Raw genomic sequence first — 27,665 nt, forward strand, 5'->3', positions numbered from 1 at the left:
CTCTTTACTATCCCTTTCGTTATATAAACAGCTTCTGAAAGGAAGCAAAACAAAGCAGGGATTGGGCTCTCTCTCTCACTCACACACACGCACACGGCTCTGCCGCTTCACCCTGCCCCCTGCAGCTTCAGTCTGAGATTTAAAGGCACACACACCCCTTCCAAAACAGAAACAGTTTGCAAGCTTCTAGCCCTTTCTGAGATCTAAAGGCACGCCATGGCTATTGGGGCAGGGCTTCTCCCTGCAGGTCAGCTGGCTGGTGGTGGGGAGAAGCCTGCAAAACCAGGGGATCCCCTGCCCAGACCTGGGGACTGGTGAGCCTACATTTCCTCCAGGAGAACTGATCTCTGTCATCCACAGATGAGTTGCAGTTTTTAGAACTCTCCTGGTCCCATCTGGAGAGTTGCCAATCCCCAGGCAGGGACAGGGGATTCCCAGGTTTGGAGACCCTCCCCCCGCTTCAGGGTCATCAGAAAGCAGAGGGGGAGGGAAATGTCTGCTGGGCACTCCGTTATTCCCTATGGAGACCAATTCCCATAGGGTATAATGGATAATTGATCCATAGGAATCTGGAGCTCGGGGATACTGTTTTCTGAGGTAGCTTCCGATGCCTCTCCTCAAAAGACCCTCCAAGTTTCAAAAAGATTGGACTCCGATTGTATGAGCCCCAAAAGAAGGTGCCCCTACCTTTCACTATTTCCAATGGAGGGAAAGCATTCAAAAGGTGTGCGGTCCCTTTAAATGGGATGGCCAGAACTCCCTTTGGAGTTCAACTATGCTTGTCACACTCTTGCTCATGGCTCCACCCCCAGCATCTCCTGGCTCCACCCCCAAAGTCCCCAAATATTTCTTGAATTGGACTTGGCAACCCTACTTGGAGGCCAGTAACCCTGCGAAGAGATTCAGCCTCTCCTTGGAAGGTTTTGAGATATTGGGAGGCCTTTGAGAATGCAGAAACGGGTTCCCCTGACTGAGCCCTTCATTTCTGGCTTCTCCCAGCCTGGTGGAACAGGCTTGTTTCTTTCTCCATCTCCCTATGCTGGGGTTGCTGCAGCAGACGCCAAACATTCGCTCACACAACCGAACCGAGCCCTTCTCCACCTCCTCCTCCTTTGAAACCTCCATCTGATGGAAGCCAGAACAAAGGAAGTGGATGCCTTCTCTCTCCAGAGGCTGCGGGTATTAATCCCACTGCTATCTCCGTGATGTTTGCACATTAACGGAGCTTATTTATACAAGTGCTGAGGGCCGCGGAGCTGCGAGCCGGCTGGAGGCGCACAGAGTCGGCGGCTTTTTCTGCTTTGCTGTGTGTGCTTTACGAGAACCGCTGCTCTATCGAACACAGAGCAGCCCAGAGAAGTCTCTTTGCAGGCTTTGAACGGATGCCAAATATTAGCAGGGACAAATTGCGGGTAGCAGGACTTAAATAAAACATCAGTATCAGGACACCTTCCCCTAGGACCAAAGGAATTAAAATGTCACCAAGTGGAGAAAGACCCTACCCTGGATAGGCCTGGCTAGCTGGAACTTGTCAAAGCTCAGAAGCTAAGCAGGCTCGGCCTTGGTTACTTCTTGGATGGGAGACCACCAAGGAAGTCTAGGGTTGCTACGCAGAGGCAGGCAACGGCCAACCACCTGTTTGTCTCTTGCCTTGACCAGGATGGAGCAGTCTCATAAGATCCTGGAAGCTAGAAGGAGCTGGTACGCATTGATCCGTGACTGAATTCTTTGTACTGTGGCTCCAGTTAAAACATCATTGAGAGAAGACTGACGAAGGGTAAAACCAACGAAACCGTAGGAAATCCAGGAAATACGGTCTTTTGATCACTTTGTGAGAAGTTGTGCAGAACGACGCCCCTGTCTCCACCCAGATTCTGAACTGCAAGAAGCGGCTGAAGGGGGCGCCTCTGAGACGTGACTTTAGAAAACAGCCTGGGGGAGCGTCGTGGGAGTGTTCTATCATTTTGCTTTATGAACTTATTATAAACTGTGCACGAAATGTTTGTTTACACACTTTTTGTGTGAGAGTGATAATTCAACCGGTGAAGTTTTGAAGGATATATTTTCTCCAAGGGAGCTGATCTCTGCCAGTTAGAGATCAGTTGTAAAAGCGGGAGAACTTCAGGCCCCACCTGGAGGCTGGCAACCCTACAGATTGTGGAAATATGTTTTTGCCCTTATACCCAGGGCTTTTCTTGTAGCAGGAACTCCTTTGCCTATTAAGCCACATGTAGCCAATCCTCCAAGAGCTTACAGGGCTCTTCGTACAGGGCCTACTGTAAGCTCCAGGAGGATTGGCTACCTCAAGGAGGTGTGGCCTAATATGCAAAGGATTTCCTGTTACAAAAAAAGCTCTGCTTATACCTACATAACATAAAGGACTAGAGACTCACTTTTTTAAAAGTTGGGGACTCACAGAACCTGTTAAATTTTTTGATATATGAGTATATCGATATGACATTAAAGGAATGATTTAAAGATAAAAAGCCCCGAGGAAACGGCCACTGTGGAGACAGGGTCAAGGGAAATGGCTGCTGGGTGGGCAGGAAAATCTTCACCCCCCCCCCCCCACAGCACCCACCCCAGCATTATGGCGACCTTTCCCAAAATGTTGCAGCAAAGCAGGTTTGAGAACATGTGGAGAGAAGCTGGGCAGACCCCCAGAGGTGCATGAATGTGCTACAATTTTGCGGGGGAGGGGGGAGACCACTTCCAACAGTGTTGAACTCATGTGGAAATGGCCGTACTTAGCAAATATATGTTGGCATATATGGGGGAAATGTAAACAATGAGATCAAGAGAGGTGAAATACAAGCTGCATTCATTATTGTTGCTTATTATTATTTTTTATATTTATAATTCCCCAATCCCCGTGTCCGGGCTCTGCAGTGAACAACATATATAAAATCACAGTAAGATAAAAACCATTTTAAAACAATTTACAGAACATTTTAACAATCTGATGGCGAGTAATAAATAATCCCATTTCCGACTACCGGCTACCTTCTCAGACAGAGGGGAAGAGGGCAAAATAGGTATAAATAGTAGAGGAGGGTGCCAGCCGGATGGAAACCGTCACTGTCATCAACCAAAAGCCTGGCGGAATGTCTCTGCTTTGCATGCCCTGCAGAATTGCATCGAATCCCACAGGGCCTGGGTGGTATTTGCAGAGAGTTCCACCAGGTTGGGGCCAGGATCAAAAAGGCCCTAGCCCTGGTTGAAGACAGCTGGATGTCTTTGGGGCCAGGGACCAACAGCAAGTTGTTGTCAAAGGAGCGCAACGCTCTCCCGGAGACATAACGGAGGAGGTCACATAGTAGGGTTGCCAATCTCCAGGTGGGTGCAGGGAACTCCCCAGGTTGGAGGCCCTCCCCCCGGTTCAGGGTCATCAGAAAGCAGGGGAGGGGGGGGGGTGAAGGGAACTGTCTGCTGGGCACTCCATTATTCCCTATGGAAATCGATTCCCCTAGGGTGGCGTTTCCCATTGGCAGGGTCACGAACCGGCTCCGGGCCACGGAAGCCTCAATCCTGGGTCATCAGGAGCAGCCCAACTGCCCCCTCCCCTCTTGTGCTCCAGCCCCTGCCCCCCATGCTGCCACCTACGACTGTAGCACTTTCTGAGCGTCCTCCAGGTGGAGGACGCTCAGAGAGTGCTATAGAGACTGCGTGCTGGCCAGAAACCCTCCCCCACCGCTCTCTGATGTTTGGAAACATCAGAGAGGAGCAGGGAAAGCTCCTGGCCAGTGTTTCCTGTCTCCCGGCTCCACCCCCAAAGTTTCCTGGCTCCACCACCAAATCTTCATGAGCCACGAAGGAGACACGTAAAAAAACCCGGGCCATAAGGGGAAAAGTTTGGGAAACCCAGGAATATAATGGAAAATTGATTTGCGGATATCTGGGGCTCGGAGGGGGGGGGGGGAACTGTTTTTTCATGAAGTAGAGGCACAAAATTTGCAGCATAGCATCCAATAGCCTCTCCTCAAAAGTGTTAGGGATTTCTGTTTGAAATTCTATTTCTTTATCTCAAACAGTGCGATGGATCACTGGATCAAATAATCATTGAGAGGTGTTTAACATGAAAAAGCAAAAACATATTTATTTCTACAGGGAAAGGGTACTGGGAGATAATGATTTATCACAGTGTATAACATCAAGTCCACAGTCCTTTAACAACTTCTCAACACTCTGCATACTTCTGTGTGCTAACTTTACATGCCAAGCATAAACACATCTCCTATGATCACACTTTCTGCCTTCAGTCTGGCAGACAGTCTTTTCCACAACATCAACAGCATCTGACCTTTCACATAAGTCCATAATATAATGAGCTCCATTTCTTTCATCCAGTTTAAAACTAATTCCAGAATTCTTCTGAATAATTTCACCATCATCTCCTTTATCAAGATATACAGCATAATTATTAAGAATAATGTTGGATCAGGCTAATGGCCCATCCAGTCCAACACTCTGTGTCACACAGTGGCCAAAAAATTTAACCCCCTCTTGAAGCTGGCTATGCTTGTAGCCGCCACCACCTGTGGCAGTGAATTCCACATGTTAATCACCCTTTGGGTGAAGAAGTACCTCCTTTTATCCATTCTAACCTGACTGCTCAGCCATTTCATTGAATGCCCGCGAGTTCTTGTATTGTGAGAAAGGGAGAAAAATACTATGTATCTCATGCATAATCTCGTAAACCTCTATCATGTCACCCCGCAGTCGATTTGAAAGTAAATTCTCAATTGATTCAGGTGCATAAGCTACATTTTTCAGTCTTACTGGCATTAAATCTTCCTCAGTGGTAAGCAATTTCATTTTGATCTCACCCATACCACAAACTCGTAAGGGTTTCTGGTTGGCACCTATCATTTCAGGTCTCTGACTTTCATCCAACTTTGAAAACATGCCTTTATATTGACAAATATGCATAGAAGATCCACTATCAATCAAAAATCTTTCTCTTTCACCAATAAAATTCACATTATTAACACGCATAGTACTTTCTCTGTTCTTTTCTTTGTTCGCACCTGGGCCGTGTGGCTTGGAAAATTTCTGCTTTAAAAATTTCCGGCTGCTATTATTTCCATGGCCATGAGATGGCGCCCATGTTCCCTCATTTGAAACGTGCTTTAAAATTGCTATTCCTTTGTTCAGTAGCAGCATCAAAATTATTACAATATCTTGCGATATGGCCTTTTTGCCCACATCTATGGCATATTATATCTCTTCTTGACTTATTCCTATACTGGGTGCAGGCTTAAAGCAGACACAGAATCAGACAGTTCAGTGTCCTTGTCCCCAGATCTGGAGGCTGCTTCCTCCTTGATAGCATTTAACAGGCCTTCCAGACTCAAATCCTTTTGCAGTCTCAAAATCATCTTAACTGGCTTGTAAGTACTGGGTAGAGCTTTCAATATAGTTGAGATTGTCTCTTTCTGCAATAGCCTCACCAAGCTCCTGTAGTCTGGATTGCATGCACATAAGTTCCTTCAGACATTTAGTCACATTCTCCCTTCTTGCACTTGAAAACCAAATATTTTGCCCTTTAAATCATGAATTGTGCTTATGGGAGTTTTGTTATATTTATCCTTAAGGCATTCAAGCGTTTGTTTTGCAGTTTTAAAAGTGTGCAATTCAGGAATTTCATATGCCTCAAGAGATTCTAAAATGAGAGTTTTTGCAAAACCATCTAGCCATTTAATATTTTGAGTTTTCTTGCTCATTTTTAAAGGGATTTTCAGACAACTCTTTCAATTCCATAAATCTCAAGTCTTTGCGTTAGGAGTGAGAGCCAGAATAAGAAATTATTCTTAGTTAACTTCAGGGTATTAAATCCTATCACTGGTAGGTTACTCACAGTACCAAAACCAAGATTTGCAGTGGCTGTCCCTGAAGACGTGGAAACAGAAGATCCAGTGGCTCCTCTCTCTGGGTTCGACATTTTTTACAGAAATCAGGCAGGGCAGGGTTAAAGATTCTTCCTTCCTCACTGGAGAGAAAAAGCGACTGAATGTGTGCGTGTGTTTGCAGCAAGGCTCTTCCAGGGTCTCCAACGTAATCCACAGAAAAAGGGTTAAAAAGCTCCCAAAATTCTCTTTCTAGCATATCTGAGGCTTTTAGACAAAAGTAGCAGCATTTCCAGATCGAGACAATTTGAATTCAAAGCTCATTTAAGTCAGAATGCTCTCAGTAATGGCAAGAGAAAAAAAGACGTTGTTTTAAAATTGAGGCTTGTCTGCACAGCATAGCAGCTTTTTGCCTGTTGCTTTCTACATGCTCTCAAAGGCGATCCAGATTAAAAAAAAACATTTAGAGTTCAAAAAACAGTCCATGCTATAAGCTACCAGCTTGATGGCAAAACCCAAGAACCATCCTCTGCTACCAATTTTGTTAGGGATTTCTGTTTGAAATTCTATTTCTTTATCTCAAAGTGCGGTGGATCACTGGATCAAATAATCATTGAGAGGCATTTAACATGAAAAAGCAAAAATGTAATTATTTGAACAAGGGAAAGGATACTGGGAGATAAAACAACAAACACTATAGAATTACATGCTTACACTGGAAGATCATGTGCTTAACGGAGAACACTTCCTCCTTCTTCATGACCTCTCTGCCTGAACAAAGGAAGTCACCTGACTAACTGACCAAACAGACAAAACAGGTTTTCCCGCTTCTAGACCTTGATTGACAGCAGTCAGTGTCTTCTTCCTAGGCCATGCAGACAACAGGGAATCAGGCACAGTGTTAACCCTATCATGACTGGAACTTTAGAACATTGCAAAGGACATACAACACAGATACATATTTCCAACAAAAAGACCCTCCAAGTTTCAAAAAGATTCGACCAGGGGGTCTAATTCTAGGAGCCCCCAAAGAAGGTGCCCCTATCTTTCATTATTTCCAGCGGAGGGAAGGCGCGCTGTTCCTTTAAACGTGATGGCCAGCGCTCCCTTCGGAGTTCAATTATGTTTGTCACGACCTTGCTTCTGGCTCCACCCCCAAAGTCCCTTGGCTCCACCCCCAAAGTCCCCAGATATTTCTTGAATTGGACCTGTCAACCATATGCACTGTATGTAGAGTCTGGGTCATTTCTATGCCAGGCTCGGTTGTGTTGAAGATCGGTGCAGCGGCAAGTCTCAACAGCAGGAAGTGGTGAGGATAGGTCTTCTTAGGCTCCCTAAGCTCACTTAACACCTCTCGCATGGTGGTAAACCCGTTGTCCTTATTGAGGCTAAGTGCCATAGCCTAAAGACAAGGGATGAATCCTCTATCTCGGCTGCTTTATCCCCATGAAGTCGCTGTTGTCCACGAAGGCTTCTGCCTGAGGGAAATGTGACATTTTTATGGAGCCACAATTATGTCCGGGTTGACAAAGGCAGGAATAACCCCTCTCGGATTTGTCATGAGAAATTCCTGGCCTTACTTAGAGAACGCACAGAAGGCACCAGCGCAAACTGATTCTAGCCTACAAAGTTCAAATCTTATGAAGGACCTTGACCTACAAGCAATGCCTCTCCAAACAGATATAGCGAAGGACCTCTGAGTATTACCGAGACTGATCCCTCTGAAAGGTCGCCCTCCGTGCAAATCCTGGGTATATTGGGAACGCCTGGCCGGAAGACCACCTCAGAAGCCCTGCGGATGAGAGGGGAGAGGAGAGGAACTCGTAGAGCTGGTAAAAAGTGCCAAAAAGGGCAGACAGAATAAGCAAGAGTTTGGTTCGTGTACTGAGAGGGCCGGTGACAGAGTTTGTGGCTTTCCGGTTAAGAAAAAAGACAGCATAGAGTGGACATCAAATAGATCTATTGAACTAGAGAGGCTGTAGTGAAAATGGGAATGAGAACTTCTCTGCCATGTGGTTGCCAGCCTCCAGGAAGAGCCTGGAGGTCTCCTGGAGTTACAGTTGATCAGTTTTCCTGGAGAAAACAGCTGCTTTGGAATGTGGACTCTATTTCATGATACTCAATTGAGAAGAATAAGAAGAATTGCAGATTTATACCCCGCCCTTCTCTCTGAATCAGAGACTCAGAGTGGCTTACAATCTCCTTTACCGTCTTCTCCCGCAATAGACACCCTGTGAGGAGGAGGAGAAAACGTTATTGGACTTATATTCCGCCCTATAAACTCTGAATCTCAGAGTCTCAGAGCTGTCACAGTCTCCTTTACCTTCCTCTCTACCCCACAACAGACACCCTGCGAGGTGGGTGGGGCTGAGAGAGCTCTTACAGCAGCTGCCCTTTCAAGGACAACTCCTACAAGAGCTATGGCTGACCCACGGCCATTCCAGCAGCTGCAAGTGGAGGAGGGGGGAATCAAACCTGGTTCTTCCCTAAACCTCCACCTCCCCCAGGGTTTATTTCCAAATCTCCAGGAATTTCCCAATACAGAGTTGGTGAGCCTAAAGTAATACTACAACTTGGAGGCACTCAGTGAAATTAGTGAGCAGGTGATTCAGTGAACCTGTAGAAATCATTGCCACAAGATACAGGGGCGAGAACTGAAAGAGCAGAGCAGAAATATTTATTGTTTATAGCCAAAGGCTACCACAATAGAAAATTAGGACCTTAGCGATTAAAAAAAACTAAAAGCATCATAAAAAGAAATCAGTTACAAGATAAGATCTAAAAGCAAGTCATATTGAATTACAGAAATGCAATTACCATTAGGCTCAGCCATAGTATATCTAATTAATTACAAATATATGATAAAATTATGAACACCTAAAATAAAACCAGTTGGTCATACGATTTATTTACTGAAACGGCAATCTTGCCCCTAATTTGTTTTGCAGCCAGGGCAAAGAGTGACACTCTGTAGGTAATGAGCGGGTCAGTATCAGATAGTAAAAAAACCAGTTGTCGAGATCAGAGGGAAAAATTTGTCCCTTTAACAGTTTTCCAATTTTCAAAAGTTTTTATTAGTTTCAGAAAAGTTTAGAAAATAGGGATATGGGAAAAAGGGGAGTAAAAGCACAAAAATTCTGGCCTTGTTTTATATAAAATACTTTCCAAAAACAAAAGGATAGTTCTATGATATTTTCTTAACATAAGTTGTCTCTTATTATTATCTTTTTTATTATTATTATTATCTAAACCATATATGATCCATTTTAAAATTTTATAATGTAAACCTTTAGCTATATTCTAGTAATTTACAAATTTTATTCAAAATAAATTTGCTAATTCCACTAAAAATAAATGTTATAATATAAGCACAGGAACAAAGGGGGAAAAAATCAGATCACACCAGGGAATCTTAAGAGTCTTGCGTGTCCAACCAGGCATAGAATTTCATCCAATTTTTTCTTGCTTCTTCTTTAGATTTCCGAGCCATCGACTGGGATAAAAAGTCAAGCTCTGCAATCTCCAAAACTTTACCCACCAAGTCCATTTTCATGGGGATTTCCTAACCCTTTAACAGTTTTCAAGGAATTTAGTTCTAACTTAGGCATACATAGGACAAAATAAAGTGTAATGTAATATATCCTCTGGAACTGAAGCACCACATGTCCAAACGCATAGTGCCATCGGTATTTGGGAATATCTTCCCATGAGCAAAGCTGTTGGCATTGTCTGAAAACGAAAAGAAGGGAATGCCTTTCTGAGGTGAGAACTGGTTTAGGCAGATTCATAGAGGAAAGGTGTATTGGCAGCACTTAGCCATGATAGCTAAATGGATCCTCCATGTCCAGGGGCAGTAGAGTTGCTGGCAGTAGACGAGGCAACAACAAGGAGAAGCTCTGTCCATTTGGCCCCAGTTTGTGAGCCTTTCAGGGACAGCCATTGAGTCCAGGTGAGAAACGGAACATGGGACTGGGCAGCGCGTTCCGGTCCTTGGCTTCTTTCCACTCTCTCGAGAAGAGAACCAGCTTGCCTTCAGTCCCCAGTCCGCCAGATGATTGGCGGGTCCAAAGGCAGGCGGAGCCTCTCGCTTTCGGGTGGGCTGGCCTTTTGACGGGGGGTGGTGGCCCAGGAGAGCCCCAGGTGAGTGAGGCCTACGTGGGCTGGCTGGATCTCTAGCAAGACTAAGTAGGCTTTGCTCGCCTGGGGCTCTCCTTTCTTGCATTGGGTTGCTTTTGGCTGGGGGGGGGGGAGATGCTAATGAGTTATGCTAATAAACTCCACCACCTATTTTTCTACAAAACAACCCCTGTGTAAACCTACAGATTTCACTTTAGGGAGAACAGCGGCAGCATCTTCCAGGGATAATTCTGGCTTTTTGCCTGCTCTCTACAGTATCACCCAACGGGTTAAAGAGCAGAATGTCTCCCTTTCTTATGGAGGAGATGCTGAGTACCTGTGCAGAGGCTTATCCAGGGGGGAGTCAGCAAAGGCAGAAGACCAAAAAAGGGATAGACCAGTCTCTTGCATCAGGCGTGGGGCAAGTAAGTTGTTTCTGTGTTTTGTTATGTAACCAGCTTATCAGCTTCACTGTCTGCTGCAAAGCGAACATCTGACGGACATTAGAAAAGATTCATATGAAGAACAGATGTAAAAATTAACCCTTTGTGAGATGAAGACAATAAGGATATTGAGGGAGGGGTCGTTTGTTCGTTCGTTTCGGTCTTCTTGGTTTTGTGGCCATGGTCGTGATAAAAGTTTTGTTCTCTGGCAATACCTGCCTCCCCCCCCACTTTAACAGATGGGGGCATTTTTAAAAAGCAGGGCAATATTTGTAAAGAATACATCCTACACTTATGGTGAGAATAGACTCAGGGGAGCAGCCGTGTTGGTCTGAAGCAACAGAACAAAGTGGGAGTCCAGTGGCTGCTTTAAGACCAACAAATTTTATTCTGGGCATAAAGTTTCATGTGCGCTTCATGTACACCAAAGCTTATGCCCAGAATAAAGCTCTGTTGCTCTTAAAGGTGCCACTGGACTCCCACTTTGTTCTTATGGTGAAAAGTGATTGATGGTCCTTCCATGCCGTGGAGATTGAAATTCAGTTTGACGGAATTGATTAGAATGCTTTACTTTCAAGAGAGTTGTCTTGTAGAATTGTTGGATGTATTATTTGTTATGGTAGCAGGAGAAAATCTATCCATCATCTGTCTGTCTCTGTCTGTCTATCTATCATCTATCAATCATCCACCCACCCACCCATCCACTCATCCATCTATCCACCCACCCACCCATCCATCCACTCATCCATCCATCCATCCATCCACTCATCCACCCACCCATCCATCCATCCATCCATCCATCCATCCATCCATCCATCCATCCATCCACTCATCCATCCATCCACTCATCCATCCATCCACCCACCCATCTATCCACCCACCCATCCACTCATCCACCCACCCACCCACCCATCCATCCATCCATCCATCCACTCATCCATCCATCCACTCATCCATCCATCCACCCACCCATCCACTCATCCACCCACCCACCCACCCACCCATCCATCCATCCATCCATCCACTCATCCATCCATCCACCCACCCATCTATCCACCCACCCATCCACTCATCCACCCACCCACCCACCCACCCACCCACCCATCCACCCACCCACCCACCCACCCATCTATCCACCCACCCATCCACTCATCCACCCACCCACCCACCCATCCATCCATCCACCCATCCATCCATCCATCCATCCATCCATCCACTCATCCATCCATCCATCCACCCACCCATCTATCCATCCACTCATCCACCCACCCACCCACCCACCCACCCATCCATCCATCCACCCATCCATCCATCCATCCATCCATCCATCCATCCATCCATCCATCCATCCATCCATCCATCCATCCATCCATCCATCCAAATGGGGCTTTTTTGGGGGGGGGGGATAGAAAAAGCCCAGTAGGAACACACTTGCTTATTAGGCCACACTCCCTGACATCACCATTGTTTCACACAGGGCTTTTTTGTAGGAAAAGCCCAGCCGGAATTAATTTGCATATTAGGCCACACCCCCTGCCACCAAGCCAACCGGAACTGTGCTCCTGCTCAAAAAAGCCCTTTATAACAAGAACCTTCCTTCAGCAGAGGAGGAGGGGCTCTGCTTAGGGTTGCCAATTCCAAGGTGGGAAATTCCTGGAGATCTGGAGGAGGAGATCCGGAGAGGGTGGGGGTTGGGGAGGGGAGGAGCCCCAGCATGGTCCAAGGCCACAGAGCCCGCCCTCCAAAGCAGCCGTTTTCTCCAGGGGAGCTGACCTCTCCAATCTGCAGACCAGTTGTAATTCTGGGAGATCTCCGGGCCCTAGCTGGCTCTGCTTGTGCATCTCTGAGCTTGCACAGAGCTAAGAAACCCCTCTCTTGGCTGGAATTAGGGCTTTCCTGTTGGGTGGGAAGAGTTGGTGTGTGGATGAGAGGCCACCAGACTGTGCCCCACAGAGAGATTCCCACCGCTTGCAATGGCTGACTGGCAAGTTCTGTGGCTACCGTTGCTCTGTGAAGCTGCTGGTTCCCTTTCTCAGTCAGGGTTGCGAAGTCCAATTCAAGAAATATCTGGGGACTTTGGGGGTGGAGCCAGGAGATATTGGGTGGGGGAGCCAGGAGCAAGGTTGGGACAAGCAAAACTGAACTCCAAAGGGAGTTCTGGCTATCACATTTCAAGGGACCGCACACCTTTTAAATGCCTTCCCTACATTGGAAACAATGAAGGATGGGGGCGCCTTCTTTGGGTGCTTGTAGAATTGGACTCCCCGGTCCGATCTTTTTGAAACTTGGAGGGTCTTTTGAAGAGAGGCACCAGATGCTATGCTGCAAATGTGGTGCCTCTCCTTCAGAAAACACCCCTCCGAGCCCAGATGCCCACAGATAAATTCACCATTATACCCTATGGGAATCAGTCTCTATGCCCAGCAGACATCCCCCCCCACTTTCTGATGACCCTGAAGCGGGGGGGAGGGCCTCCAAAGCGGGGGATCCCCTGCCCCCACCTGGGGATAACACAACAAAAAATGCAAGCTGGTGACCAATTTACTAAGTATATACTTCTTAGTAAATTGGTCACTAGCTTGCATTTTTTTGTTGTGTTATCCATTATAGTTGGAGAGCCAGTTTGGTGTAGTGGTTAAGTGTGAGGACTCTTATCTGGGAGAACCGGGTTTGATTCCCCACTCCCCCACTTGCACCTGCTGGAATGGCCTTGGGTCAGCCAGAGCTCTGGCAGAGGTTGTCCTTGAAAGGGCAGCTGCTGTGAGAGCCCTCTCCAGCCCCACCCACCTCACAGGGTGTCTGTTGTGCGGGAGGAAGGGAAAGGCGATTGTGAGCCGCTCTGAGACTCTTCGGAGTGGAGGGCGGGATATAAATCCAATATCTTCATCTACCTCACAGGGTGTCTGTTGTGGGGGAGGAAGGGAAAGGAGATTGTGAGCCGTTCTGAGACTCTTCGGAGTGGAGGGCGGGATATAAATCCAATATCTTCTTCTTCTTCTTATAGTGACCTCTCTCGGATTGTATTTTTCTTCTCCACCTGGGGATTGGCAACCCTAATGACCATGTGAAATGTGCAGTCCCCCTGTCAGGCTCCAACCTACAATGCCATGGTGCCTCAAATATTCTTAACATCCCTTTTCAGAAGCCTCCCCCTCCCCTTCGGCCAGTATTATGCAGGAATTTGGCACGTGGACCTTTCTTCTTTTGGAGCACCAAAACCTCTTGATTTCTTTTTCTGCACCACAGAGGGGGAAAAAGGAACAACCCCCCCCCCCCTCATTTTTTCTTTTGCTTTTTGTGGATATTGCACAAATGAAGATAAATGACGCTAAAAATAGAACAGGATTGCAAGCGGGCCCCTGTGAGCATTTAAATAGCTTTCAAGTCAGAGAGAATAAAGGCTCTATCCAAAGATTACTGCAGCATTTGAGAGGTTGTGGAATCGGCTCTGGCTGCGTGACCTGTTGTGTGCAGCTTTTCCGAGAGAGCACATGCCTTTCTTTATGTATCAGGCTTTTTTTGTAGCAGGAACTCCTTTGCGTATTAGGCTCCACCTCCCTGGTGTAGCCAATCCTACAAGAGCTTACAGTAGGCCCTGTACTTCGAGCCCTGTAAGCTCTTGGAGGATTGGCTACATCAGGGGGGTGGGGCCTAATATGCAAAGGCATTCCTGCTACAAAAATAGCCTTGCTTATTGGGATGGTACTTTTGGGGTGGTATTGATAGGAGAGGCAGATGCGATTTGGGTCAGTTGGGGTTCAGGCTGGGGAGGGAGCTACAAGCTGCTATAGGGCATTAAATATCTGGCGTCTTTAATTATTGTTTCATTTATTTACCAAAGTTGTATCCTCCCCTTTTCTGCCCTACAAGGTAGCTTACAGTTTAAAATATACATGATTAGGGTTGCTATGTATGGCTGTGAGAGCTGGACCATAAGGAAGGCCGAGCACAGAAGATTAGATGCTTTTGAGCTGTGGGGGTGGAGAAGAATCGTGAGAGTTCCTTGGACTGCAAGAAGATCCAATCAGTCAGTCCTAAGGGAAATCTACCCAGACTGTTCCCTGGAAGGTCAGATGCTGAAGCTGAAGCTTAAATACTTTGGCCACCCAATGAGAAGGGAGCACTCCCTGGAAAAGACTATTGAGAGTCCCTTGGACTGCAAGAAGATCCAATCAGTCAGTCCTAAGGGAAACCAACCCAGACTGTTCACTGGAAGGTCAAATGCTGAAGCTGAAGCTCAAATCCTTCAGCCACCAAATGAGAAGGGAGCACTCCCTGGAGAAGACTCTTGAGAGTCCCTTGGACTGCAAGAAGATCCAGTCAGTCAGTCCTAAGGGAAATCAACCTTGACTGTTCTCTGGAAGATCAGATGCTGAAGCTGAAGCTTAAATACTTTGGCCACCCAATGAGAAGGGAGCACTCCCTGGAGAAGGCCCTGATGCTGGGAAAGACAGAAGGCGAAAGAAGAAGGGGACGGCAAAAGATGAGATGGCTGGACAGTGTTACCGATGTAACTAACACGAATTTGAGCAGACTTCAGAGGATGGTGGAAGACAGGAGGGCCTGGCGTGACTTGATCCATGGGGTTGCAAAGAGTCAGACTTGACTGTGTGACTGAACAACAACAAAAGGGTTGCTGGGTCCCGCCTCCTCCCCGGTGGGGGACTTTGGGGGCGTTCCAGGAGGGATAGCGGATGTCCTTAATGTGATGACATCACACAAAAGTGTCGTCATCGTGTTGGGGATACAGCTCCATGGAAGGTACCCTCAGCACTGGCTTGCGAGGACAGTTTAAAGGGAACATTCCCTTTGAATGGCTTTTGCAAGTGAGCCACTTGGAATTTAGGCGCCTGCAGCCCCCACTCCTCAAAAAGCATTTAAAGGGACCTCCCCAAACCCCACCCTCTCCTGGATCCACGCCCAAAGTCTCCTGGTGTTTCCCAACACAGACCTGGCAACCATAGATGAGAGGGAATGGGAACAGATGGAGCTGTCTTCTTCTGAGTGAGGCTACCTGTCTACCTAGCTCAGAGTGCTCTACCTTAATTGGCAACAGCTCTCCACGGTCTCAGGCAAAGAGCCAGTCTGTTGTAGGGGTTAAGAGCAGTGGACACTAGTCTAAGAGAACTGGGTTTGATTCCCCACCCCTCTACATGCAGCTGCTGGTGTGAGCTTGGGTCAGCCACAGTTCTCTCAGAGCTGTTCTGCTCAAGAGCAGTTCTTTCAGAGCTCTCTCAGCCCCAGCTACTTCACAGGCAGTGTTCCCCCTAAGCGGGTTAGTGTGAGCTAGCTCACAATCTTTTCGCCTCCAGCTCACACATTTTGGTCTCAGCTCAGGAAGGAGGAACCCAGAGCCAAAAGAATTTATGCAGCATCTCACAAGTTGAACGCCGGTAGCTCACAAAGTAGAATTTTTGCTCACAAGACTTTACAGCTTAGAGGGAACACAGGGTGTCGGTTTTGGAAAAGGAAAGGAGATTGTAACATGCTCTGAGACTCCTTTGGGTAGTAAAGGCAAGGAAAGGAAAGGTCCCCTGTGCAAGCACCAGTCGTTTCTGACTCTGGGGTGACGTTGCTTTCACAACGTTTTCACGGCAGACTTTTTACGGGGTGGTTTGCCTTGTCTTCCCCAGTCATCTACACTTCCCCCCCAGCAAGCTGGGGACTCATTTGACCGACCTCGGAAGGATGGAAGGCTGAGTCAACCTCGAGAAGGCTACCTGAACCCAGCTTCCGCTGGGATCGAACTCAGGTTGTGAGCAGAGAGCTCAGACTGCAGTACTGCAGCTTTACCACTCTGCACCACGGGGCTCCCTGTTTTACGGGAAGGGCGGGCTAACAATAGAATAAAGTAAATAAATAAATAAATTCTCCAAGCTGCCAGCTGGCTTGGCTTGAAGTGACTGAAAGAGAGACATGCCTTCTCCAAACCAGCCAATGGAGCGGCGGGGGCTTTGGAAAGGAAAGGTCCCCTGTGCAAGCACCGGTCGCTTCCGACTCTGGGGTGATGTTGCTTTCACAACGTTTTCACAGCAGACTTTTTACGGGGTGGTTTGCTTTTGCCTTCCCCAGTCATCTACGCTTCCCCCCCAGCAAGCTGGGGACTCATTTGACTGACCTCGGAAGGATGGAAGGCTGAGTCAACCTTGGGCCGGCGACCTGAATCCAGCTTCTGCCGGAATCGAACTCAGGTTGTGAGCAGAGTTCAGACCACAGTCCTGCAGTAATGCTGCTTTACCACTCTGCACCACAGGGCCTCTTTGAGTAGTAAAGGACAGGGTATAAATATGGTTTCTCCTCCTCCTTCTCTCAGCTGCTTGAGATATTTCAAGTGGACTTGCTGGGGTTTGAACCGGCGACTTTGTGCCTGGAGAGCAGGTGATGAGGCTCCATTGCTCTACACCTCCTCCTGCATCAAAGCCAACCAGGTCTTAACAACTGATGACGGAGAGGTGCCCACACTGAGCCTTCCCCGGGGCACTGCTCTTCCTTTGCATTTCTGCACGGGACACAAATTGCCCTCTGCTCCTGCTCAGCAGTTTCTCCCTGTGGCCATGGTTCAGTTGAATTCCGTGGGCTTCCAGAAGGCAGGAGACGGCTCCCTTCCCGCTTGTCCACCCTGGCTCGGCCTTCCCTTCCGCGTCTTCCAGGCCAGGCAGTCCTCCAGGCTGGAGAGGGACCACGTGCAGAGCAAATAGCCTGCCGTAATTGCCTCCAGATCTCCCGCTGGCTTTGATCAGCTTAAGTATCGGTTTATCTTACGATATAAATATGTAAAATGTCCCGTTTGTTTTTGCCTTGCAGGATGCAAATAAATCATTGCCTTGAGTTTATACCCAGCGGAGGGGAGGGGAGTGCAGAAGGGCAAAGGGGGGGGGGAGGGCGGCTGGGTGGGGCCTTTGGAGAAGGCCCATAACTCATCAGAGGTGGGGGGAGCGTAAAGGTCGACGCTTTGTGACTCTGGATGGATCCCTTTCTGCGCCTCCCTGCTCTGTATTATTCAAATGGGAGACTTTCCATCATCTGCCCTTCCGTGGAGTGGCATTTTGCACAGTTCTCTTTGACTTTCTGCATTCGCTTGCTTGCAGCACGGCCGTGATGGATTGCGCCGCTCTGACAAACACACCCTGCAGTTGTCACTGCTGCTGGCCGTGTGGCCGCAGCGCGGTCCGGTCCTTGGCTTCTTTACACTCTCTCGAGAAGAGAACCAGCTTGCCTTCAGTCCCCAGTCCGCCGGATGAGGCAGAGCCTGTCGCTTTCGGGTGGTGTTTTGACTGGGGGTGGTGGCCCAGGAGCGCCCCAGGTGAGTGAGGCCTGCTTGGGTTGGCTGGATCTCGAGCAAGCCTAAGTAGGCTTCGCTCGCCTGGGGCTCTCCTTTCTTGCGTTGGGTTGCTTTTGGCTGGTGGGGGGGGATATGCTAATGAGTTATGCTAATAACACTCGAAGGTTGTTTTGTAGAAAAATAGGTGGCAGAGCTCACTAGCAGAACTCATGAGAGCAGGGGTGGCCAACGGTAGCTCTCCAGATTTTTTTTGCCTACAGCTCTCATCAACCCCAGCCATTGGCCATGCTGGCTGGGGATGGTGGGAGTTGTAGGCAAAAAACATCTGGAGAGCTACTCTTATCTGGAAGCACCGGGTTTGATTCCCCCCTCCTCCACTTGCAGCTGCTGGAATGGCCTTGGGTCAGCCATAGCTCTAATAGAGAGCCAGTTTGGTGTAGTGGTGAAGTGTGCGGACTCTTAATGGGAGCACTGGGTTTGATTCCCCACTCCTCCACTTGCAGCTGCTGGAGTGGCCTTGGGTCAGCCAGAGCTCTCTTATCTGGGAGAACCGAGTTTGATTCCCCACTCCTCCACTTGCAGCTGCTGGAATGGCCTTGGGTCAGCCAGAGCTCTCTTATCTGGGAGAACCGGGTTTGATTCCCCACTCCTCCACTTGCAGCTGCTGGAATGGCCTTGGGTCAGCCAGAGCTCTCTTATCTGGGAGAACTGGCTTTGATTCCCCACTCCTCCACTTGCAGCTGCTGGAATGGCCCTGGGTCAGCCAGAGCTCTCTTATCTGGGAGAACCGGGTTTGATTCCCCTCTCCTCCAGTTGCACCTGCTGGAATGGCCTTGGGTCAGCCAGAGCTCTCTTATCTGGGAGAACCAGGTTTGATTCCCCACTCCTCCACTTGCACCTGTTAGCATGGCCTTGGGTCAGCCGTAGCTCTGGCAGAGGTTGTCCTTGAAAGGGCAGCTGCTGTGAGAGCCCTCTCCAGCCCCACCCACCTCACAGGGTGACTGTTGACCGCGGGGGGGGGGAGGTAAAGGAGATTGTGAGCCGCTCTGAGACTCTTTGGAGTGGTGGGCCAGATATAAATCCAATATCTTCATCTACCTCACAGGGGGTATGTTGTGGGGGAGGAAGGGAAAGGAGATTGTGAGCCACTCTGAGACTCTTCGGAGTGGAGGGCGGGATATAAATCCAATATCTTCATCTACTTCACAGGGGGTCTGTTGTGGGGGAGGAAGATAAAGGAGATTGTGAGCCACTCTGAGACTCTTCGGAGTGGAGGGCAGGATATAAATCCAATATCTTCTTCTTCTTCTTCTTCACTTGAACCCCCACTCTTTCTGGAGCCAGCTGCCAACAGGCCTTATTGCATTGGGATGCCAACTTCCAGGCAGGGGCTGGAGTCCTGCAGACTACAGGGATTCATTCCCCTTGAGAAAATGGCAACTTCAGAGGTTGGACTCTGGGCACTGTACCCCATGGAGGTCCTGACGCTCTCAAAAAATGCTGCTCTGCCTGGGCTCCACCCCCCAATCTCTGGAAATTCCTAGCCTGGAGTTGGCAACCCTTCTATTGCCCTGGATGCCTCTTTAAAGTCGTAGCCTTAGCAACTGGGGAAGCCGGGCGGTGCCCCTAGGAGGCCCAGAGAGTGCCCAAGAGCGTGCAGTTGCAGCGCCCCACAACATGGCAAAAGACGTGAGTTCCGCACTCGGGGACACCGGAGGCATCTTGCAACCATGTGGGGCCTGGTTGTCAGATCCTTGGCTGTTTGTTTGGACAGGAGGTTGCTAATGGTGTGTAGCTGGGCAGTTTACAGTCATTATCACGGTGTTTTGACAGCTTGAATTGCAGCCTCTCCTGTTAGTAAATAGCGTAATAGAAAGTTGGGGTTGGGGAGGGGGCGCAAGGGCTGGTGGAGCTGAACCAAGAAAGGGAGGGAATGGTGGTGAGAGCTGAGCGATCCAGCTGGAGAACCAGACTGTGGACACGGCCGGCTCTAGACTGTCTGGCACCCCTCCCCCTGCACTGATGACGTCACCAAGTCATAGAATCCTAGAGTGGGAAGGGGCCTCCAGGGTCATCTAGTCCAACCCCCTGCACAATGCAGGGAACTCACAAACCCCTCCCCCGAAATTCACAGGATCCACACTGCTGTCAATCCTCTCTCAGCTTGAGTTCGCGAACGAAGATTTAAGAAGGGTGCAATAGTCCACGTCTGCTGCAGGCTCGCTGATGGCTGACAAGACCAATGCGGGACAGGCAGGTCCGGCCACAGTGGCTGCAGGGAAAAGTCTGATTTAGGGTTGGTGCTGTAGCAGTGCGATTCTTCCTCAATCTCCTTTTGTCCTCAAGACCAGCTATGCGTGCGTTCTCAAAGGAAGAGACAGCCTGGTGGATGGTGTGCCTCCATGCTTTGCGATCTGAGGCTAGGTCAGACCACTGGCTAGGGCAGACCACTGTCAATCCAGTCTCTGTTCAAAAACCTCCAAGGAAGGAGAGCCCACCACCTCCTGAGGAGGAAGCCTGTTCCACTGAGGAACCGCTCTAACTGCCAGGAAGTTCTTCCTAATGTTGAGCCGGAAACTCTTTTGATTTAATTTCAACCCATTGGTTCTGGTCCTACCTTCTGGGCCCACAGAAAACAATTCCACACCATCCTCTATATGACAGCCCTTCAAGTACTTGAAGATGGTGATCCCATCACCTCTCAGCCGCCTCCTCTCTAGGCTAAACAGGTCACATGGGGAGTACTCAATTATGCACCCCCAGAAAGCTGGCGCCCTCGGCAATCACCTGGTTTGTCCAGCTGCAGAGCCAGCCCTGGGTGTGAACACAATAGAGAATCCGTTTTTTCCAGACTCTGGAATAAGGGCTACAGGTGTGGGCATCTGAATGGGGCATTCGAGGGTAGGCGTGCCAACTCCAGGCTGGGAAATTCCTGGAAATTTAGGGGTGGACCCTGAGTAGGACAGGGTTTGGGGAGAGGAGGGAATTCAGTGGGGTATATTGCCATACGCTCTACTCTCCAAAGCAGCCCTTTTCTCCCGGGAAGTGATCTCTGTTGTGCAAGATCAGTTGTACTTCCGGGAGATCTCCAGGCTCACATGGAGGGTTCATTTTCTTGCATTTTGCATTTGCTCACCGAGATCTGGGGTGGACAGAATGGGGGCCACCCATTTGCTTTTGGGAAGTTCCCGTTTGTCTCATTTAACTACGGGTGCTGGAAAAGCCTCTGAAGCATAAATCAGTTTTTGGAGCTGTGTCTACTTTTCAGGTTCTCTTCATTTCTTTAGAATGACCCTAAAACTCAGAGAGGGACAATTGCATATAGGATATAGATGGAAGTCTCTGTCTGAGGCAAGTGATGCTCTGTATTCTTGGTGCTTGGGGGGACAACAGTGGGAGGGCTTCTAGTGTCCTGGTCCCACTGATGGACCTCCTGATGGCACCTGTTTTTTGGGGGGCCACTGTGTGGCACAGAGTTTTGGACTGGATGGGCCACTGACCTGATCCAACATGGCTTCTCTTATGTTCTTATGAGACAGAGTGTTGGACTGGAGGGGCCATTGGCCTGCTCCAACATGGCTTCTCTTATGTTCTTATGTTCAGGGCAGTGATGCTCTGTATTCTTGGTGCTTGGGGAGGGCAACAGTGGGAGGGCTTCTAGTGTCCTGGCCCCACTGATGGACCTCCTGATGGCACCTGATTTTTTTGGCCACTGTGTGACGCAGTATGTTGGACTGGATGGGCCACTGGCCTGATCCAACATGGCTTCTCTTATGTTCTTATGTCTGGGGCAAGTGATGCTCTGTATTCTTGGTGCTTGGGGGGACAACAGTGGGAGGGCTTCTAGTGTGCTGGTCCCACTGATGGACCTCCTGATGGCACCTGGGTTTTTTTGGCCACTGTGTGACACAGAGTGTTGGACTGGATGGGCCATTGAATCATAGAATCAAAGAGTTGGAAGGGACCTCCAGGGTCATCTAGTCCAACCCCCTGCACAATGCAGGAAACTCACAAACACCTCCCCCTAAATACACAGGATCTTCATTGCTGTCAGATGGCCCTCTAGCCTCTGTTTAAAAACCTCCAAGGAAGGAGGCTTGATCCAACATGGCTTCTCTTATGTTCTTATGTCTGGGGCAAGTGATGCTCTGTATTCTTGGTGCTTGCGGGGGGGCACAGTGGAAGGGCTTCTAGTGTCCTGGCCCCACTGGTGGACCTCCTGATGGCACCTGGGTTTTTTTTTTAGCCACTGTGTGACACAGAGTGTCTTCTGAAATTCTTGGTCTGATAGCTTAGTGCACAGACAGACATCTGGAGAAGTCTGGGCACTGACCCCACTCCCTGCCAGGTTAACCCCCAAGCAGATCGTGTAGCCTCCAGCCCTGCAGTCATGGATGAACTGTATTAGGAAGCAAACACAAGTATGGCAGGAATGCTTCTAACCTGAGGTCATTTTGTAGAAAATGAGATGCCGGAGCTCATTAGCACAACTGATTTGCATATGCCACATCACCAGGTGCACTCAATTATATCAGCTCAGCATCTACCTTAAAATGATTCTTGAATTGGAATTGTCATAATAAAACCTTAACTCCAATTGCACTTTTTAAAATTACTTTCTCCTGTGTGGCCACATTGACATGAGGAAGATTTCCATCTGTCTGCTTTCTAGTTTGGTGTAGTGGTTAAGTACGCAGACTCTTATCTGGGAGAACCAGGTTTGATTTCCCACTCCTCCACTTGCACCTGCTGGAATGGCCTTGGGTCAGCCAGAGCTCTTGCAGAACTGTCCTTGAAAGGGCAGCTTCTGAAAGAGCTCTCTCAGCCCCATCCATCTCACAGGGGGGGAAGTTGTTGTGGGGGGGGAGAAGATAAAGGAGATTGTGAGCTGCTCTGAGTGGAGGGCGGGATATAAATCCAATGTAATAATAATCATCATCTTTTTCTTGCAATTCATCTTTTTGAAATTCTGGGGAAACTTCAGGGCCCACCTGGAGGTTGGCAACCACAGCTCACCAGAGACTTGCTGCATACAAACTGAGCCACAGTGTCCCTGCAGGTCTCTTGTTCTGGGTGCAAGAGGTGTGAATAAGGCAGGAGGTTCTGATATTCCAAAGTCAGCACATGGCTATGGATGCTCAACCCCTTGAGGAAGGAATGTGTTCTGGGCCCGTCACCTAAATATTAATAATGCTTAATCCATATTTTATTGGCGTAACTATAGCTTTTGAGATGTCCTATGGAGTGAGCGTTGGGGAGCGATCCGGAGATAAGATGCTGCGTCTCAGGGAGCAGCCGATGATTAATGGAACGCATTTGCCCTGGTGAGTGAGAGATTGCAAGCTGCATCGACAATATTTATATTGTCTTTTAAATACTGTTTTCATTCCAAATGGGGCTCCCCCTCCCTCCCAGCCTTGCTATCTCTCAGTCCTCAAGGACAGATGGAAAAGCTGATGAAGGAACTGCCAAAATTTGAAATCTTTCCTGACTTAATTTTAGTCTTTGATCTCAAAGATTCCCCCCCCCCCCTCCTTGTGTGGTTTTGCGTCTCCTGGTGCTCCATTTCGGCAGGGGTGGCCAACAGTAGCTCTCCAGATGTTTTTGCCTACAACTCCCATCAGCCCCAGCCATTGGGAGTTGTAGGCAAAAAACATCTGGAGAGCTACCGTTGGCCACCCCTGATCTAAGGCATGGTCAGATTCCCAAACGATGCCTTCTCTCTTTTGTCTTGGAGAAAGATCCGGGGCGTGAGCTAGGCTGGTCTTTTCAAAAGGACAAGGAGCTGTCAGAGTTCACAGCAAAGTCCTTTAACTTTACCCTTTTGATGACTGGTCTTGCAAAGGCTATCTTCAGGGCCGGTGCCAGGGTTTCTGGTGTCCTAGGCCTCCAGCCCCGCCACACCCATGCCCCCATGCCTGCAGTGGCAAGGGGGAGGGCAGTGGTGGCAGGCGGCATGGCACCGAGGGTCTCCATGCATACCCCACCCTCAGACCTCCAGGAATGTTCCACTCTGGAGTTGGCAACTTTATCTAGGACTCTTCTCTGTCTTTTCCACTAATGAAACCGGTGACAAGAAGTTCCTCTGCTGACGGGTGGCATCCCAGCAGAGATGAGGGTTCAAACGCTGACTCTGCCCAGCCTGCTGGTCTTTCTCTGGGTGCTGGGTGGCCCCCACCCGCCACCCATGCACCCTCTAAGCTGGCAAAGTTTTGTGAGAGAAAAGTCCACTTCGTGAGCTACTGGCATTGAAGTTGTGAGCTGCTTTGGCTTGCCAATCCCCAGGTTACAGCGGGGATTGGGATTGTTCTGCTTTCCCAGGCTCCTTCCCGCCCCCCAGTCAGCTGGCCAATGGGGGGAAGCCCCTCCCCCAGAGGACCATGTGCCTTTCCACCTCTGGAGGCTTCAGTCTCCGATTGAAAGGCTTCCTCTTGGGTTGGTGTGTCTGTGTTACTTGGAAGAAGTTGGCAGCAACTCGTGAGTAGAGAGGCCAATCCCTCACTTCAGAGTCGCCAGAAAGGGGGGGGGGGAAACGACTGCTGAGCACTTCATTATTACCTATGTGGAGATCAATTCTCATAGGGTATAATGGGGAATTGATCTGGAGGTTTCAGGGGCTCTGGGGAGCTGTTTTTTGAGGTAGAGGCACCAAGTTTTCAGTATAGTATCTAGTGCCTCTCCCCAAAGTACCCCCCAAGTTTCAAAACGATTGGACCAGGGGGTCCAATTCTATGAGCCCCTATGAGCCAGTTTGGTGTAGTGGTTAAGTGTGCAGACTCTTATCTGGGAGAACCGGGTTTCCACTTGCACCTGCTAGCACGGTCTTGGGTCAGCCATAGCTCTCGCAGAGGTTGTCCTTGAAAGGGCAGCTGCTGTGAGAGCCCTCTCCAGCCCCACCCACCTCACAGGGCGTCTGTTGTGGGGGAGGAAGGTAAAGGAGATTGTGAGCTGCTCTGAGACTCTTCGGAGTGGAGGGCGGGGTATAAATCCAATATCTTCTTCAATATCTTCATTATTTCCTATGGAAGGAAGACATTTAAAAAGGTGTGTTGTCCCTTTAAATGTGATGGCCAGAACTCCCTTGGAGTTCAATTATGCTTGTCACACCCTTGTTCCTGGCTCCACCCCCAATGTCTCCTGGCTCCACCCCCAATGTCCCCAGATATTTCTTGAATTGGTCTTGGCAACCCTAGAACTGCTGCATAAATTAGCTTGCTTGGGGGTCATTTTTCCTCCGCTAAGACACAAATGTGTGAGCCGGAGGCTAAAACCCCCCCTGTGAGCTAACTCACACTAGAAGTAACACTGCCCACCACCAGGCAGACTTGGAAGCTGTTGCTGCCCTACTTAAAGAGAGCCGACTTTCCCACCACCCGCGCTTTCTGTTTCCCGCTCGATTTGCCCACGTTATGTATCCCTGGAGATGAGGGAAAGTGTGCCATGGACGGGACATGCGGGTAGACATCGGCTTCCTTCCACCAGGAACACCTTTTGCTGCTGTTTGCAAAACACATTTTGCATTGCTGCTGCGGCGAGAGCATTTGCTCAGTGCTTTGCTCAGCTTCTTCCCAACCTCGAGTGGATGTTTAGACTATATAAATGCGCTGCCAAGCCAGAGACTTCCTAAGAAATTTAGATATTTTCCTGCATCACCTCTTTTCCGAGAAAGGCAATTAAACAAGAGTTACCAGCCTCCCGATGGGGTATGGAGATCTGGAACTACAAGTGATTTCCAGACTTTAGAGATCAGTTCTCTTGAAGGAAATGGCCGCTTTGGAGGGTAGAAATCAGGACGTTAGACCACGCTGAACTTTCTCCCTTCTCCAAACCCAGCCCTTCCCAAGCATGAGCCCCAAAATCTACAGGAATTTCTCAACCTAGAGTAGGCAACCTTGCCTACAAGATTTAAAGCAGGGGTGTCGAACTCATTTGAGGGCCAGATCTGACATAAATGAGACCCTGTCGGGCTGGGCCATGTGTGTCCCTATTTAAGATTAGGTAGCAGAGATATAAACTTTATAAAGGGCACAAACACAATTAAAGATTTTTTTAAAATGCTTAAAACATTAGCACTGGGGCTTGAAAGTGCTTTCTTTGTATCTCTCCTGTGCGATCCAGGGTACGGGGTAAAAGAAGCTCTGGTTCTTTCCTTCCCTCCCCAGGGGACCAGGAGAAGGAGGAGCTTCAGCCAATAGAAGGGAGAGAGGCTTGGCTCAGTAGCTCTGCTGTGCGATTGAGAGAACCTGGCAAAGCAAGCTCTCCCTCCCCGCCTTCCTCCTCAAGGGAGGAGCCTCAGCCAAGGGAGAAAATAGAGGTTTTGCTCTGTCGCTCCTGTGCGATTCCCCCCCCCCCCCCCACAGTTTGGTAACAAATGTTTCTCTTCCCAATTGCTATACTTGCTAAGATGAACTCCCATTCAAAACCACAGTTTGGCCTCTCCCCAGGAGACGCTGTTTTGACATGGTTTTATAAACAGGGCTGTGAGTCACCGCGGGGAGATTGTCATCAGTAACATTTCCTTTATCACATCGTGCTCTGAGCACTATTGAGGCACATTGCCAATTGCACAAAAAAGACAAGAAGAACATAGATTTATACCATGCCCTTCTCTCTGAATCAGAGTCTCAGAGTGGTCACAATCTCCTTTACCTCCCCCCCCCCCCCCACTCACACTCAACAAACACCCTGTGCGGTAGGTGGGGCTGAAAGAGCTCTTACAGCAGCTGCCCTTTCAAGGACAAGCTCTGCGAGAGCTACGGCTGACCCTGTGAGAGCTGCTGTGAGAGCCCTCTTAGCCCCACCCACCTCACATGGTGTCTGTTGTGGGGGAGGAAGGTAAAGGAGATTGTGAGCCGCTCTGAGAATCTTCGGAGTGGAGGGCGGGATATAAATCCAATATCTTCATCTACCTCACAGGGTGTCTGTTGTGGGGGAGGAAGGTAAAGGAGATTGTGAGCCGCTCTGAGAATCTTTGGAGTGAAGGTCGGGATATAAATCCAATATCATCTTCTCCTTCCTTCCTTCCTTCCTTCCTTCCTTCCTTCCTTCCTTCCTTCCTTCCTTCCTTCCTTCCTTCCTTCCTTCCTTCCTTCCTTCTCTCCAACATCTGCCATTCATGTCTTGCAGCTCTCAAACATCTGACGTTTATTCTATGTGGCTCTTGCATTAAGCAAGTTTGGCCAGCTCTGCTGTTGACTCTCGCTCTCCACAAAATCAGAAGAGCTTCCAACACAGGAGTTGAGGCATTCTGGTAAGTCCCCAAACCTCTCTCTGCCTCAGCTTCTTCAGGGCGGCAATCCTAATCTCCAGGCGATGAACCTGCGCCCTGAGGCCAGGTCCAAGATGGCTGGCTTCCTCTTATTGATGCTTCGACTGGAACGCTTTGATCGGCCGACAAAAATGTGGAATCCCTTGACGTGTTTGTACGCCAGCATGTGCAGAGAAATGCAAAATGACAAGTGATGATATGAAACGTGGAATGAGCGAGGAGTCCCTTCAAATGTTTGTAAATGCAAAGTGACAAATGATAGGGTCGCCCAAAAATTGCTTTCCATTCAGAGGCTGCCCGGTTTTGTGCGTGCTCCTACAGTGCAGGTGATTTAATTTTGCAAGCCTCTTTTGCCTCGGTCCATCAAAGTCAGTCTTGTCTACTCAGACTGGCAGCGGCTCTCCAGGGTCTTAAACTGAGGTTTTTCACGTCTACTTGCCTACACCCTTTTTAGTTGGAGATGCTGAGGATTGAACCTGGGACCTTCTGCTTACCAAGTAGATGCTCTACCACTGAGCCACCGTCCCTCCCTAAACAGTATATGACTCCCCTTTACATTCCCAGAGCAGTTACAGAGACTCACAGAAACACAGAACAGTATCACTCACAGCAAGGCCCTTTGGCATGCTGGAGAGTTGAACCCAGGACCTTCTGCATGCCAAGCAGAGGCTCTTTTACAGAGCCACAGCCCCTCTCCTAAAGGAGAAGGA

General features: G+C 48.9%; 1 protein-coding gene across 1 annotated transcript in view; it reads left to right on the plus strand.

The window, feature by feature from the left end:
* The window catches only part of ZNF469 (zinc finger protein 469), a 566,114-nt gene that overhangs the window by 23,723 nt on the left and 514,726 nt on the right, over positions 1 to 27,665 (plus strand). The window lies entirely within an intron of this gene.

This window comes from Heteronotia binoei, chromosome 14 (genome assembly GCF_032191835.1).
Source record: "Heteronotia binoei isolate CCM8104 ecotype False Entrance Well chromosome 14, APGP_CSIRO_Hbin_v1, whole genome shotgun sequence".
Classification (NCBI taxonomy): Eukaryota; Metazoa; Chordata; class Lepidosauria; order Squamata; family Gekkonidae; genus Heteronotia; species Heteronotia binoei.